The following is a 14,130-nucleotide window of genomic DNA, read 5'->3' on the forward strand; positions in this document are numbered from 1 at the left end:
TATGAGTTAAAGTACCACCATGAACACCCGCGTTGACTTGAGATGGGAAAGAAATCCGCCACATCGGTCGGTCGTATCCCCCGTCTCATTTACATATCCTCGTGTTCAAGGTAGGGCATTAATAAAACGAATTCTAACTTCGTTCCTCGCTTTTGACCCCTCGTTTGTTTCGACCAATTCGACCTACCCTAGGACCCTTCACATGTTAGTTCGACCTCTGATTGTTAACATATGACTCATTTAGACGACATTAGATCAATTTAATAACCTAATTAGACACGTTAGGCGGCTTCGATATAAGCATTAAAATCGATCAACAATTCTATAACCTAATTGAATGCATCTCTCTTTTCACTCGATTTCTCGCTAGCATAGGAGTGCGTGATTAGCACCTTCCTATTTACACTTGATGAGTAAGCGTTAATCTTATAATTTTGTGACCTAGTTGGACCCCTTTAGGCCGTGTAGAATACACATTCGCGTGACATCTTCTCAATCGATCAACGTCGTTTCTAGCTTGTTTTTTAACTCGTTTCCTAACTCATTTCGCAATCTTTTGATCTACCTAATGAATCTAACCTAAGGATTAGGGTAGGCTAGGATATGTAGGTCGTGTTTGGCCGTGTTTTTGTAGTCCTTTTCTCGCTCTTTTTTATCTTTATCTCGTTACTTCGTATCTTGTAATTATTTTTGTTTATGGAGTCGTGTTTTGTAATTTGTTTGTAATTAGTTTTCCGTTATCGAGTCAAATGATTTCTAAAAAAACCTTAGTCTTTTTTGGTTAGATGGTTGTGCTCCAATTCATGTAAGAGCGTAGTAAATCGCATGTTGTTTAAAGCGACATGGCCCGATTTATGCTAATCCATGCTTTGGTGTGTGGCCCTATGTCTAATTCGATAAGATTAAGTGAAAACACGCATTACGAGGAGTGACCTAAGGCCGTGAGTCATGTAAGCCATGGGCCACCCCCCTTGTGCACGTTTTCCTAGGCCGAATTGGCCGTGTAGTGTGTTGTGTATGGTTTTGTGTATGGCGTTGTATTTTAGATCGAGTTGTATCTTTAATTTCTTGTTGTGTCGGCATGAAATGCCTGGGTTGTAATAGGATAGATCCCAACGGCTCCCCCATTCCCCTTAAGCCTTGTTTGCTTCGTTTTATGTGTTGTTAGATCAATCAACCCACATGCTAAATTACAACTTTGACAATGTTAGTTTAGTTGCATCTAAAACGACATAGAAATTGTTGTCACATGTTAGGGTTTTAAAACGATGTTTGCATATCATATATCGCAGTAGCTACGACCTTGTTTGAAATCTGATACTTGACTTAGTAGAAGCCGTTATCGACGGGCGGGGTTAGGTGTCCTTATGGGCTTCCTAACACGTACCCTCACCCCTTACTCAAGATCTATGGTTTGTGGATCCGTCTAAATACCATTAGATTACGAGAGTCATTCAAATCGAGTTATATAGGGTACAAGTCTTTATCTTTAATCACTCGTAGTGGATTGGCTTTATGCTTTTCGATGAAAGGTGTAAAGTTGACTTGAACGGTTCCAAGTTCCCATAAAACTTGGTGGCGACTCTAATTTGTCTTAATTCGATTCGAAAGAACCCCGAGTCGATTATGCCTAGTGTGGATCCCGCGGACGCAGATCCCGAGGGCCTTGTCCACAGTTTGGCGACTCCGCTGGGGAAAAGAGGACTAGTTACACTTTGTTTCTAGGGTATTTTCCTCCGAGGTGAAACTTGAGAAGAAAGTATTGGAAAGTAAAACATTACTCGTAGTGCTACGATTCATGCATAAACCCTTAAGGACTTTCCCGGGCCGTCCCAGCGCTTCTTTGTGACGCGTGGGGGGCGACGTCCCACTATGCCAGGAACTTGCACATTGCTTGCTTCCGCTCCGCCTCGTCGTGGTTCTTGATGGTGGGGATGCTCTTCTAGGTACTCTACCTAAAGGCCCTTGCTCTATAAGACCCAAAAAGGATGGAGGGCATAGACCTTCTTGTAGAAGACTTGTCGAGACTTAGAGATGTCTAGGAGCATACATCCTTATAACATGAGAATGACAATGTGCGAAATGAATTTCCCGAGTCTTTTCAAATTTTCCGTATCGATTTCAAAACCGAGCTTTTGAACAACTTACTTTCAAAATAGGATGGTTTTAAAAATGCGGAATGCTGCCCAAGTAGGACTAGATTTTTCGGCCCAAAATGTGCTTTTATAGCCGGCATGCTGCCCATTTTAAATCTCATTTTCAAATCGATTTTTTGTTTTTTTCAAATTTAATCCAAAATGTTTCTCGAACCTTAACCAAGCATGAAATGCGTCGAGTCGTGTCCAGGCCCTGGCCGTGTTTGGCTAGGCGTGTCTCGTCTCAAGTGTCTAGAACACGACCTTGTTGGCTCGCCCAAGCCCACTTCTTGGGATTCGAGTCATGTGGGTCGACCAATTGGTCCAGGATAGTACACAGAAACGTCCAAGCTAGGCCATTTTAGGGCGTTTCACTTAAACCTATGAGCTATGTTAGTCCAATCACGGGTTTAGTCACACCGAGTCCAGTTTAGAATCGAACTATGACAGCTTTAGTCATGTCGTCTTGTCGAGACTAAAATGAACCGAGGTCTAAATCCAACCGTGAGTCGAACCTTTTGGTTAGTCGGTCATAAGTCGAGTCTTTGTTTGAGTCAAGTTGGTGTCGTGTCCTTAAGTGTGCAGGGGCTCTTACATTTGAATATTGACTCGGTTCGGGGTTTTCTTGTAGAAAGGCCGCCAAAACCCGACTTCAAGCAATGGAAGATGCTGTTAACAAACTCACTGAGGCCGTGAACCTCATGATGACCAGAATGGATGCGATTGAATGCAAGCTGGGTGTAGATTCCTCTTCATCTACCCCACCTCTGACTGATCTGGAGAAGCGGTTCAAGTTCATTGAAGACCGTCTGAAACTCTCCCAGGGGAAGAACATCCACTACGAAAATGCTAGGGCCTATGCCCCGGTTCAGGATAAGTTGCCCACGAACATGGTACTCACCGATATCCCAAAGTTTAAGGGCACAGAAGATCCGGTCCACCATGTTAAGGCCTATAAGGGGTACTTAGCACTGAAGGGAGTACCTGCTGACATGCTTTCTGAAATTTTCGCTCAATCTCTGGATGAACACCCGAAGGCGTGGTTCTATAATCTGGACCTCAACAACTTCCCCACTTTCGAAGATATTACGGTGGAGTTCTGTAAGCACTGTGCTGATTGTAACGCCCTGTAAATTTCGGACCGTTAATATATTTCGAAAATAATTTATTAATCAAATAAAATTTGATATTTAAAGTAATTAAAGTAAAAATAATTCAAAGAAATATAATTTTATTATATTTTGAAGAAAAGTATTTATTTTGATAGTTTTGAGATGTTTAAAAATAGTTCAAACCGTGTAAAACTTTTTATTTCGAAATAAGGGCGTATCGGGGGGAAAATGACAATTCTTTTGAACGTTGGGTAAACGAATTTGGAAATGGGTAGTATAAATATTCAATTTTCTTGTAATCTCGTGTTTAAAAACTTTGGTCTTGACGGAATTTGCGTTTGACTTACGGATTTAATTATTATTGAAACAAGTCAAACCCGACTCGTAAAAATCCCGACTAAAAATCCCGCACCTTCCTCCCTCCTTCCTTTCTTCCCTTACCCGGCTCCCCTGGCCCCTTTCTTTTCTTTTTTTTTCTAATTTTCTTCCTCTATCTTCATCTCCTACCTTCTATAAACACCATTTTCACAAATCAAGCTAATTTGGCCGTAATTTATTCGTTTCTACTCGGTTTTTCGCATAATTTACCTTTCCGGAATCCCCTCGCCGAGATCTACAACTGGGTATAATTTAATTTCAGTTTTCTTGAAGTTGTTTTAAGACCAATTTTCGGAAATTCGGTTTATATACTTAATTATTGTGTTTTAATTGTTTATTTAGGTGAAGAATTGGAAGACGAGTTCGGGGACTCGTATATTGTAGAGGATAGCGGCTAGTTGTTGTTAGGGTTTCGGTTTTGAGGTGCTAATTGCTCATTTTCTAGCTTAAGGTAACATATTTCGAGTTACTCGACGAATTATCGTCACAAGCTGTGTTGTTTTTGTATGTTTTATAATTTTTGTTTGTGTAGTAATTTTCACATGTTTAGAATGGTTGCATGCATGTCAATTGTTAGCTTAAACTATCATAATATTATGGAAATGATATGGGAACGATTAGATTATGCTTAAAACGAGTTAAAATGAAGAAAAACGAAAAAAAAAAGGAGTATGGGTGGCGGCAGCAGGCCGGAAGGCCCGTGGCAGGCCCACGGCTGACCCGGGTTGGTCCGTTGCTTGTTTCGCGGTTTTCCTTGCAAAATTTGTCATTTCAGGTTTATTAATGACATAGGTAGTATGAGTACACCTTAGGAATTGAATCATATAAGTAATAAAAATTATGTTAATGGTAAAACTATGCTTATGTTAATAGTTATCACATGTTAGGATAGTTTACAAAATGAATTTGTAAATAATAGGCTCAGAATGAATTGTATAGTGATAATTGTAATGTTTTGTTGATTCTGCCGAAAACTGAGCCTTAGTCCCTTTGACTGATGCGATGTCAGTTAATTGAGTGATTGGTCAGCCGCGATTTAACCCGTACCTGTCGCAGGGCTGGGGTTGCGGGTAAAAATTCGGTTGAATGATTTAGATAATCGGCCTTTTTCTTGTTTTAGGCCATTTATTATATCTCTATTTCACATGTGTAGTTAGTTGAATTTAAATATCTTCTTATTTAGTTAGTTGAATTTAAATAGCTTCTTATTTTGTAGTAATGGCCCTAGATTCCCCTAAAGCCTTTAATATTGTTTAAAATTGCTAGAATTGGAAGTTAGTATTGAATTCTTATTGAGGACACTGTTGGATTTGTATGCTGAATAGACATTTATATAGCCTTTCACATGATAGGGTGTTAGCAATTAGGTGGTAAGTTGGACTTTTTGTCTTACTTGACTTGTGTGGTGAGTCTTGTGTGGTGTGGGCTAAAGTATTCAAGCTGGGACTAGCTGGGACTAGGTCCTAGGTGAGTATTTCGGCCTTCATCATAGATAGGTCTTTATAGTCTTTGACGAGTATATGTTCACTTTGCTTGATAGCCTTTGTGTTCCCGACTAGTGGATGTTTATCCAAGTTGGGGCATGACCTCGATTTATTTTGATAGTAAGTGGTCAGCTTAAGTACTAGCCAACCCTTTGGTGGACTCCTTAGGGTACTCACTTCACTTTGTTTTAAAAAAAGTTGTGGGTCTTGGGTGCGGTGGTGTGTATCCGCATGTCTAGGTCTGCGCTGATTTTAGGCTAGGGTTGTGTTGTCTCTTGGCCATGTTTTATTAATATTAACCGCTGAGCCAAGATACCGGTTCGATTACCTTCCCTACCTCGTGGTATAGACTCGAGTTACAAAGTGACTATTGACCGTGCTAAGAACTTATGCCTGTCTTTGATATATTGCCCTTTCTTGTATGGTGATTTTATAAACTGTAATAGGTGAGATGTAAGCCGGTTACAGTTGATAAAGTTTGGATTACTATTTGTTATATGATTCACATGATAGTTTAGTTTGGTCAGTTTATGGGTCATTTGTTAGAATACATGATAAGTAAATGGTTTATCAAAGTGTTTACATGTTACATTACATGTTACATTAATTTTGACGATTCGTGGCTTGGAGGACTCGAAGTTACTCCCCACTGAATTGTGGCTTTCGTGTTTGTATAAAATACGATTGACAGGTTGTTGATGCTTTGTTGGGGGTCACAGACGAGCTAGTGAGCAAGGAACCTTGGATCTAATTTTTGGCTATTCTTATAGTAACCCTTTTATCTTTTGGTTTGTATATTATTTGAAGGGACATATGTCTCCCTTTTTCTATTTTGGGTTTGTATCATTCTACTTTCTTATTTAGCTATGGCATGTAAAGTAGTTCATCAGCTTTTGCAGGGTCTTGGCACCCGCTTCTGGGAATGTTGGACTTCTTGAGTTGGATTGGTTGTGAATGATTTAGTTAGAAATTTTTTTGAAATTGCAGGTTTTATCTAGTTGAACCATTTACAAACATATCCTACCAGTTTTTCCGTAGAATTTACGCCTTTAAGTAATTAGATAACGCTAAATTTTAAGGGTGTCACACTGATAATGTCGAGATTCAGACCAATATAAGGATGTTAGAGGTTATGACCCAGAAAGATAAAGAAGGCTTTACTGAATTCCTTGCAAGATGGCGCGCTGAAAGTGTGAAGTTAGCCAAGAAGCCTGACGAAGTTGAAATGGTAGATAAGTTCGTAAAGAATCTACGACCTATTTACCGCAATGCTCTGAAATACCATAATTTTGGCTCTTTCAAAGAATTGATAAGAATCGGGATAAAGGTAGAAGATGATGTCATAAGGGCAGAGGCTGAAAAGCCTAAAGGGTACCAAGGGGCCTCATCATCTAAGGGCAAAGCCCCAGCAACGACCCATATTGATGAAGCCATCAATCTCTTAGAAGGGAAATCGAAGAATCCGCAGCGCCAAACACCAAGGGCATTCACCGATATTGGATGCACTTATACATACACTCTCCAAAGGCTCATAGCCCAAGGAAAGCTGAAGCCTATTGGTCCAACTCCGGATCCACCCACTGAACAACAAGGTAAATGGTATAAACCAAATGCCTATTGTGCCTTTCATCAAGAGAAAGGCCATGATACTGAAAGGTGCTATCGACTGAAGCACGAAATCCAAGACTTGATTGAGAATGGAACACTCCCGATCCCAACTGTTAAACCCAATAACATCACCAATCCATTTGGCGATCACGCCAACTTTGTTTCTGTCGAAGACAATGTCGATTATTCCCATCTTATCCGCCCATGTCACTTGAGAGGGGTGTTTATCGGGAAAATATTTGTGGATTGCTTTGAATTCTTGCCAAACCCGAAGAATGAAATTCATGACGGGAGTCTTACTATAGAATGTTCTCCTATCATTAACGAAGTTAATAAAAGACAAATCGACTCACCAACCTCCATCACTGGCGTAGATCCTCAGAGGACTACCTCGGGATGGAGGTAGACCATCAAAGGGATCAAGGACAAGAGCCGAGCAACTAAGTTGACAGCTGAACAAGGGATAGCTCAAGACCAGATTTGAAAATTATGAGTCGGGATCTGTTTTCTTATCTTAGTCGAGTCGAGTCTAGGACTTTCTTTTCTTGAATTTGAGTCGTTTGTTCCGCAATGACCTAGGGTGTGTCCTAGGAATCGTTCCTTCGAGCCTGTTAAGCATTTGTCGTTCCAATAAAAAGTTGCAGTTTTGTTTCCCAATATGTCTTGTTTTCAATCCTCAATCATTCCGGAAACATGATAAAATGCACAACACACTCAAAGGCATCCCTGGGGTAGAAATATGTCCCGTTTCAAAATGTAAGGTACACTAGGATCCCGTGTTTGATTCCTTTACCTATTCCATGTCTGGCGGTAGAAAACCTCCATCAAAACCAGACTTATGACAGGCTTTTAGATGATTCTAGGATGAACCCGGACTAGCTCCTTATTTTCCATATCGATGACGGAAGGCAAGCCTTTTTCCCACAGAATCGTTCCCTCTCGAAGAGAGAAGATATCAACCCGTTCTAAGAAGAAATTGTTAATTCTAACCCAATTTAGTTGGCGAAGCCCAGTTTTTAAGGTGTATCCATCTGTGACTAAGGGAATGAATAGAAGACCATTTTTAAGAAGAGAAGAAAAAAATGAAAACGAATGAAAAGATGAGAAAAAAAAGGACAAAAAAAAAGCAAAAGGAAAAAATGAAAAATGAAAAAAGAAAAGTGATGAAAGAAAAATGAAAAAAGAAAAGTGATGGTGAAGTCATTGCAGAACGCTTTTGGTTGAATGTCGAAGTTACGGAAGCCAGAACTCAAGTCAAGTACCCATAGTTGAAGTTCAATGGGCGAAGCCCAAAAGCTTAAGTAGTAACCTCTTTACCCTCTAAGTCCTTCCTGAGACAGTTACAAAGGGATAGTCGGGAATTTTGAGAATTATTCCGCTTGTGTTGTTACACCCAGCCTTTAGGGTCCAGACATGGAAATTTGAACCCACGTCATTTTTCAACCCATTTGCACTCGTGGTTTATCATACCCGAGACACCCATTCCAACCACATCAGCAGCCATAACCCTTGGCCTTAGCACCACAAAAAAAACCTCAGAATGATGGTTAACCATTCCAACTTGTTATTACCAAACTTCACATCCCAAAAGATCCAAGCCTTTTACACCTAACCCCAAACACGGGATTTAACGGTACTTTACAGGCTAGAATGGGATATGACATGATACCTTAGGTGAAACCTTCGAGTGTGTACACACAATCAAAATGCCATGTCTATGCACCATGATCGAACTACGTCGGATTTGATTTCGCTCCACGCGAATACGTAGGCAGTCCTTCAGAATAAGGGATTCAATCCACCCATCATCCAAGTTGTAATCTTGTCGGTTTCTTACGGGTCTTAACCAAGTCCAAATGAAGCCACCTTTGTTTGAGTCGGTCTTAGCACTCGATGTAGGCTAGGATGAGGACATAGGTTCGGATGAATAGTATCGAGTCTCAGAATGAGCTTTATCTAATGGTTTAGGCAAAGATGCTGAGTCAGATAGATGTGGGTTTTGTGTTGGGAACAGAAAATATGAAAAATCCGCTGAAAAGAAAGAAGGCGTGGAAGAAAAAAATAGTAAAAGCCCGCTGAAAATAAAGAAGGCGGTGGCAAGAAATGATGAAAGTCGCTGAAAAGAAAGGAGGCGAGGAGAAGAGTGACAGAATGTTCCCAACAAAAGTCATGTGTGGTGTCTAAGTGTTCTCATAAAATCAGTCTGTGTTTAGTGTCTGGGCGAAGCCAACGTTGTTGCTCCGTGAGTTTAATCCACCTTGTCAATGCCAAGTTATCTTGATTCCCATGTGCCCTCGGGAGCACGCCCATGCCATACGAAATCTTCGTCCCAAGTCCGACGACCTTGTGATTCCCGTTTGTCATCTTTTGGCGTCAGAATGGCCTATTTACATTTCTACCCCCAACAAGTTAATAATTGAATTAAAACACACCCGTGCACACTTACGGTTTTATTTTCTTTTTTGTTTTTGTTTTACGGTAGCGGGCTACGCCCACGTTGTTTACAAGTCATACAGAGTGTCTGAGTCATATTTCATGCTCACCCATCAAGGTTCGATTTCAAAAAATTTCAAAATTTCAAAATTCCAAATACTTTTTGCGAATTATGGATAGATGATCCAAGTAGTGGAATCTTTTCGGGGTTTTAAAATTTCAAATTCAATCTTTGACGGGTCGATGGCCCAACATACCAAGTAATGTCAAATTTAAACTTCGGGTCGATGGCCCAATTATTCAAAATTTTCAAATTCAATTTTCGGTTTCGATGACCCAATCTTTAAAATAATCCAATTTTAAGATCGATGATCCAAATGTGCTTATGTGATGATTATTGCTAGTACGTTTTTGTGCTTCAAATGTAGCAGGATATGCTTCAACTGGGTGCTCTAAAGTCTTCGACTTTAGAGCCATCACAAATCGGGGCTCTGCCGTTGGCTTTCGAGACCATTATCAAGATGTAAAGGATGATATCCACCAAGAATTCAATTCAATACAAGAGTATGAAATGGAAGAATTCCGTAGCTGAAAGCAAATGATGAAAGCGGCGGCAACCTCCTTGGAAAGTCCCGTCCCATTCGGACAAGCGCCAGCAGATGATAAATTTTGGGCAAATGTCAGCAGATGATGAATTTTGGACATACGCCAGCAGATGATAAACTTTGGGCATGTGTCAGCAATTGCCGAACTACGACGCGGGTTTGATTCCGTCAGAAACGGATACGTAGGCGGCCGAGGATAAGGCTCAACCCACCATATATGCAATTTATGGGTCGACGACCAATGATGACAATTTGACGCAACAGAAGTAGGAGTTAATCCCCGACGAAATTTCAGGTATGATCTCTTCTTATGGCTGGCGAGCTTATATACGCAAGTCTAACGGACTATAAACGACCCGCAGAATCCTCAGGTCGAGAGGGACCTGGGGTATACTTTGACTTTCGTCTTGTCCAAGCCTCAGTCAAAGTGGGGGCTCTGTAGATACCCGTATCCGTCGATATTGGAATTTATAGAGAACCCGACAAACAACCCATCACTAAACCCACCACGAAACCCATCCAATTCCCATCCTAAATACTCCATAAACATCCCGCAAATAACACAAGCAGCCCCCCCTGTTTTGCGTGTTCAAACCCGAGTCCAAAACCCGCTCCAAACACCACTTAAACCCGTGCCCATTAACCCTAAACCATACCCTATTATCCTACCCATATTAACTTACCTTAACCACCAAGCAAACCCCCCATAAAAACCCTAAAAACCCCACGAAATAGCTTATGGACAGCAGCTATGCAAACCGAGCCCGACTGCTTGTTGCTCCCTTAAACCCTACTTTAACTACCTATAAGTACCTCCTCTCCACCATACATTCATTCCTCTAAGTTCTCCATACATTCTACCGTCACTCACCAGCATTAAACTCCAAAAACAAACCCTAATTGCCTCTCAAAACCCTCGACAAAACCGAGACATCCAAACTGAAACAGTTTGTGTCTCTCTCGAAATACAATTCGTTCTCCCTTCAAATCTCCATTAAAATTCGAGTTTCTTGTTCCTAATTAACCACATAACATCCATCTACATCTTAGACAAAGATTCACACGCCAAATTGACCTTGAGAGTACACGAATCCCCTCGAAAAACAGAGTGTCATACACTCTGTTTTCGCGGCTTTTCCTGTCTGTCCAGTTCTGTTTGTGCTCGTTTTTCGTGCCCCATAACTCAAACCGATCGTGGTTTGTTTTAATATATTTGTTCTACTCTCTTTATAGTTTTCAAAACATCTTTTAAATCTAATTTTCACCGTGAAACGAGTGAGAAATTGCAGTTTGAAAGTTGTTGTCCAGATTTGCGAAAAAACGTGTTTGTTGCTTTGTTCCTTCCTCGACGATGGCCTCTCGAGATAAAATCTACGATCGATTACGACCCAAGACGGTGTCAACGATACATGTAGGTTGAGGGTGCATCAAATCCTCTCCCTTTTATTTCGTTCTTTTTATGTTTATTTTTTATTGTTTCGTTTTACATTGTTTATCGTTTTGTTTATCGTGTGATATCGTTAACTATGAAACTAGTTTAGTCCGAGTATGAGTTAAAGTACCACCATGAACACCCACGTTGACTTGATATGGGAAAGAAATCCGCCACATCGGTCGGTCGTATCCCCCGTCTCATTTACATATCCTCGTGTTCAAGGTAGGGCATTAATAAAACGAATTCTAACTTCGTTCCTCGCTTTTGACCCCTCGTTTGTTTCGACCAATTCGACCAACCCTAGGACCCTTCGGGTGTTAGTTCGACCTCTGATTGTTAACATATGACTCATTTAGACGACATTAGATCAATTTAATAACCTAATTAGACACGTTAGGTGGCTTCGACATAAGCATTAAAATCGATCAACAATTCTATAACCTAATTGAATGCATCTCTCTTTTCACTCGATTTCTCGCTAGCATATGTGTGCGTGATTAGCACCTACCTATTTACACTTGATGAGTAAGCGTTAATCTTATAATTTTGTGAGCTAGTTGGACCCCTTTAGGCCGTGTAGAATACACATTCGCGTGACATCTTCTCAATCGATCAACGTCGTTTCTAGCTTGTTTTTTAACTCGTTTCCTAACTCATTTCGCAATCTTTTGATCTACCTAATGAATCTAAACTAAGGATTAGGGTAGGCTAGGATATGTAGGCCGTGTTTGGCCGTGTTTTTGTAGTCCTTTTCTCGCTCTTTTTTTTCTTTATCTCGTTACTTCGTATCTTGTAATTATTTTTGTTTATCGAGTCGTGTTTTGTAATTTGTTTGTATTTAGTTTTCCGTTAACGAGTCAAATGATTTCTAAAAAAACCTTAGTCTTGTTTGGTTAGATGGTTGTGCTCCAATTCATGTAAGAGCGTAGTAAATCGCATGTTGTTTAAAGCGACATGGCCCGATTTATGCTAATGCATGCTTTGGTGTGTGGCCCTATGTCTAATTCGATAAGATTAAGTGAAAGCATGCATTACGAGGAGTGACCTAAGGCCGTGAGTCATGTAAGCCATGGGCCACCCCCCTTGTGCACGTTTTCCTAGGCCGAATTGGCCGTGTAGTGTGTTGTGTATGGTTTTGTGTATAGCGTTGTATTTTAGATCGAGTTGTATCTTTAATTTCTTGTTGTGTCGGCATGAAATGCTTGGGTTTTAATAGGATAGATCTCAACGGCTCCCCCATTCCCCTTAAGCCTTGTTTGCTTCGTTTTATGTGTTGTTAGATCAATCAACCCACATGCTAAATTACAACTTTGACAAAGTTAGTTTAGTTGCATCTAAAACGACATAGAAATTGTTGTCACATGTTAGGGTTTTAAAACGATGTTTGCATATCATATATCGCAGTAGCTATGACCTTGTTTGAAATCTGATACTTGACTTAGTAGAGGCCGTTATCGACGGGCGGGGTTAGGTGTCCTTATGGGCTTCCTAACACGTACCCTCACTCCTTACTCAAGATCTATGGTTTGTGGATCCGTCTAAATACCATTGGATTACGAGAGTCATTCAAATCGAGTGATATAGGGTACAAGTCTTTATCTTTAATAACTCGTAGTCGATTGGCTTTATGCTTTTCGATGAAAGGTGTAAAGTTGACTTGAATGGTTCCAAGTTCCCATAAAACTTGGTGGCGACTCTAATTTGTCTTAATTCGATTCGGAAGAACCCCGAGTCGATTATGCCTAGTGTGGATCCCGCGGACGCAGATCCCGAGGGCCTTGTCCACACATACCAATGTATCTGTCCAGAGGATGAGAGACTCTACCCGACCTCCTAGGTTCCTCAGGAATATTACCCGTATCATCAGTTGGAGGAACAACTTCCTCCATCTGTTCCTCGGTTGTTGGTTCTGGAATCTCCGACAGCTCGATGGTTCTATTACTTGTCTTGTTGTCGAGAAATTCTTTCTCTAAGAACGTCGCACTAGCCGCAACAAAAACTCGATGTTCGGTAGGCGAATAGAAGTAATGACCAAATGTTCCTTTTGGATAACCTATAAAGTATGTCTTGACCGATCGCGGGCCGAGCTTATCCTCGTGTCTCCACTTGACATAAGCCTCGCAGCCCCAAACCTGAATAAAGGACAAGTTAGGTACCGTTCCCTTCCACATTTCATATGGAGTCTTGTCGACAGCTTTAGACGGACTTCGGTTAAGTATAAGAGCAGCTGACAAAAGAGCAAAACCCCATAATGAATCATGCACTACGGTGTGGCTCATCATGGATCGAACCATATCAAGTAAGGTTCGATTTCTCCGTTCGGACACACCATTCAATTGAGGTGTTCCAGGTGGAGTTAACTGTAAAACGATTCCACAGTCTTTCAGGTGTTGATAAAACTCATTTGAAAGATATTCACTCCGACCTGAACGGAGTGCTTTAACCTTTCTACCCAGTTGGTTCTGTACCCTGTTCTGGTATTCCTTGAATTTCTCAAAGGACTCACTTTTATGCTTCATTAAGTAGACATATACGTATCTACTCAAATCGTCCGTGAAAGTGATAAAATATCTATAGCCATCTCTAGCGGTAATTGACATAGGTCCACAAACATCAGTATGTATGAGTCCTAATAGGTCACTAGCGCGCATTCCAACACATTTGAAGGAAATTGGAGTCATCTTGCCAATGAAACATGATTCACACGTGCCATATGTAGAAAAATCGAATGCGGGAATAGTCCCATTATCGACGAGTTTCTTCACGCGTTTCTCATTTATGTGTCCCATTCGACAATGCCATAGATAGGTTTGATCTTTGTCACAAACCTTTATTTTCTTATTATTCACGTGTAATACTTCTGTGGTTTGGTCTAAGATATAAATTCCATTCATGGAAACTGCTTTACCATAAATCATTTCATTGAAAGAGAAAATACAG

General features: G+C 40.6%; 1 long non-coding RNA gene across 1 annotated transcript; it reads left to right on the forward strand.

Moving 5' to 3' along the window:
- Positions 1 to 3,740: 3,740 nt before the first annotated feature.
- LOC141634017 (uncharacterized) lies at positions 3,741 to 5,856 on the forward strand. Its single transcript, XR_012538756.1, has 3 exons — positions 3,741 to 3,870; positions 3,968 to 4,076; positions 5,801 to 5,856. It is a non-coding gene; the product is annotated as an uncharacterized LOC141634017 (long non-coding RNA).
- Positions 5,857 to 14,130: the final 8,274 nt, after the last annotated feature.

This window comes from Silene latifolia, chromosome Y (genome assembly GCF_048544455.1).
Source record: "Silene latifolia isolate original U9 population chromosome Y, ASM4854445v1, whole genome shotgun sequence".
In the NCBI taxonomy this organism is placed as follows: domain Eukaryota; kingdom Viridiplantae; phylum Streptophyta; class Magnoliopsida; order Caryophyllales; family Caryophyllaceae; genus Silene; species Silene latifolia.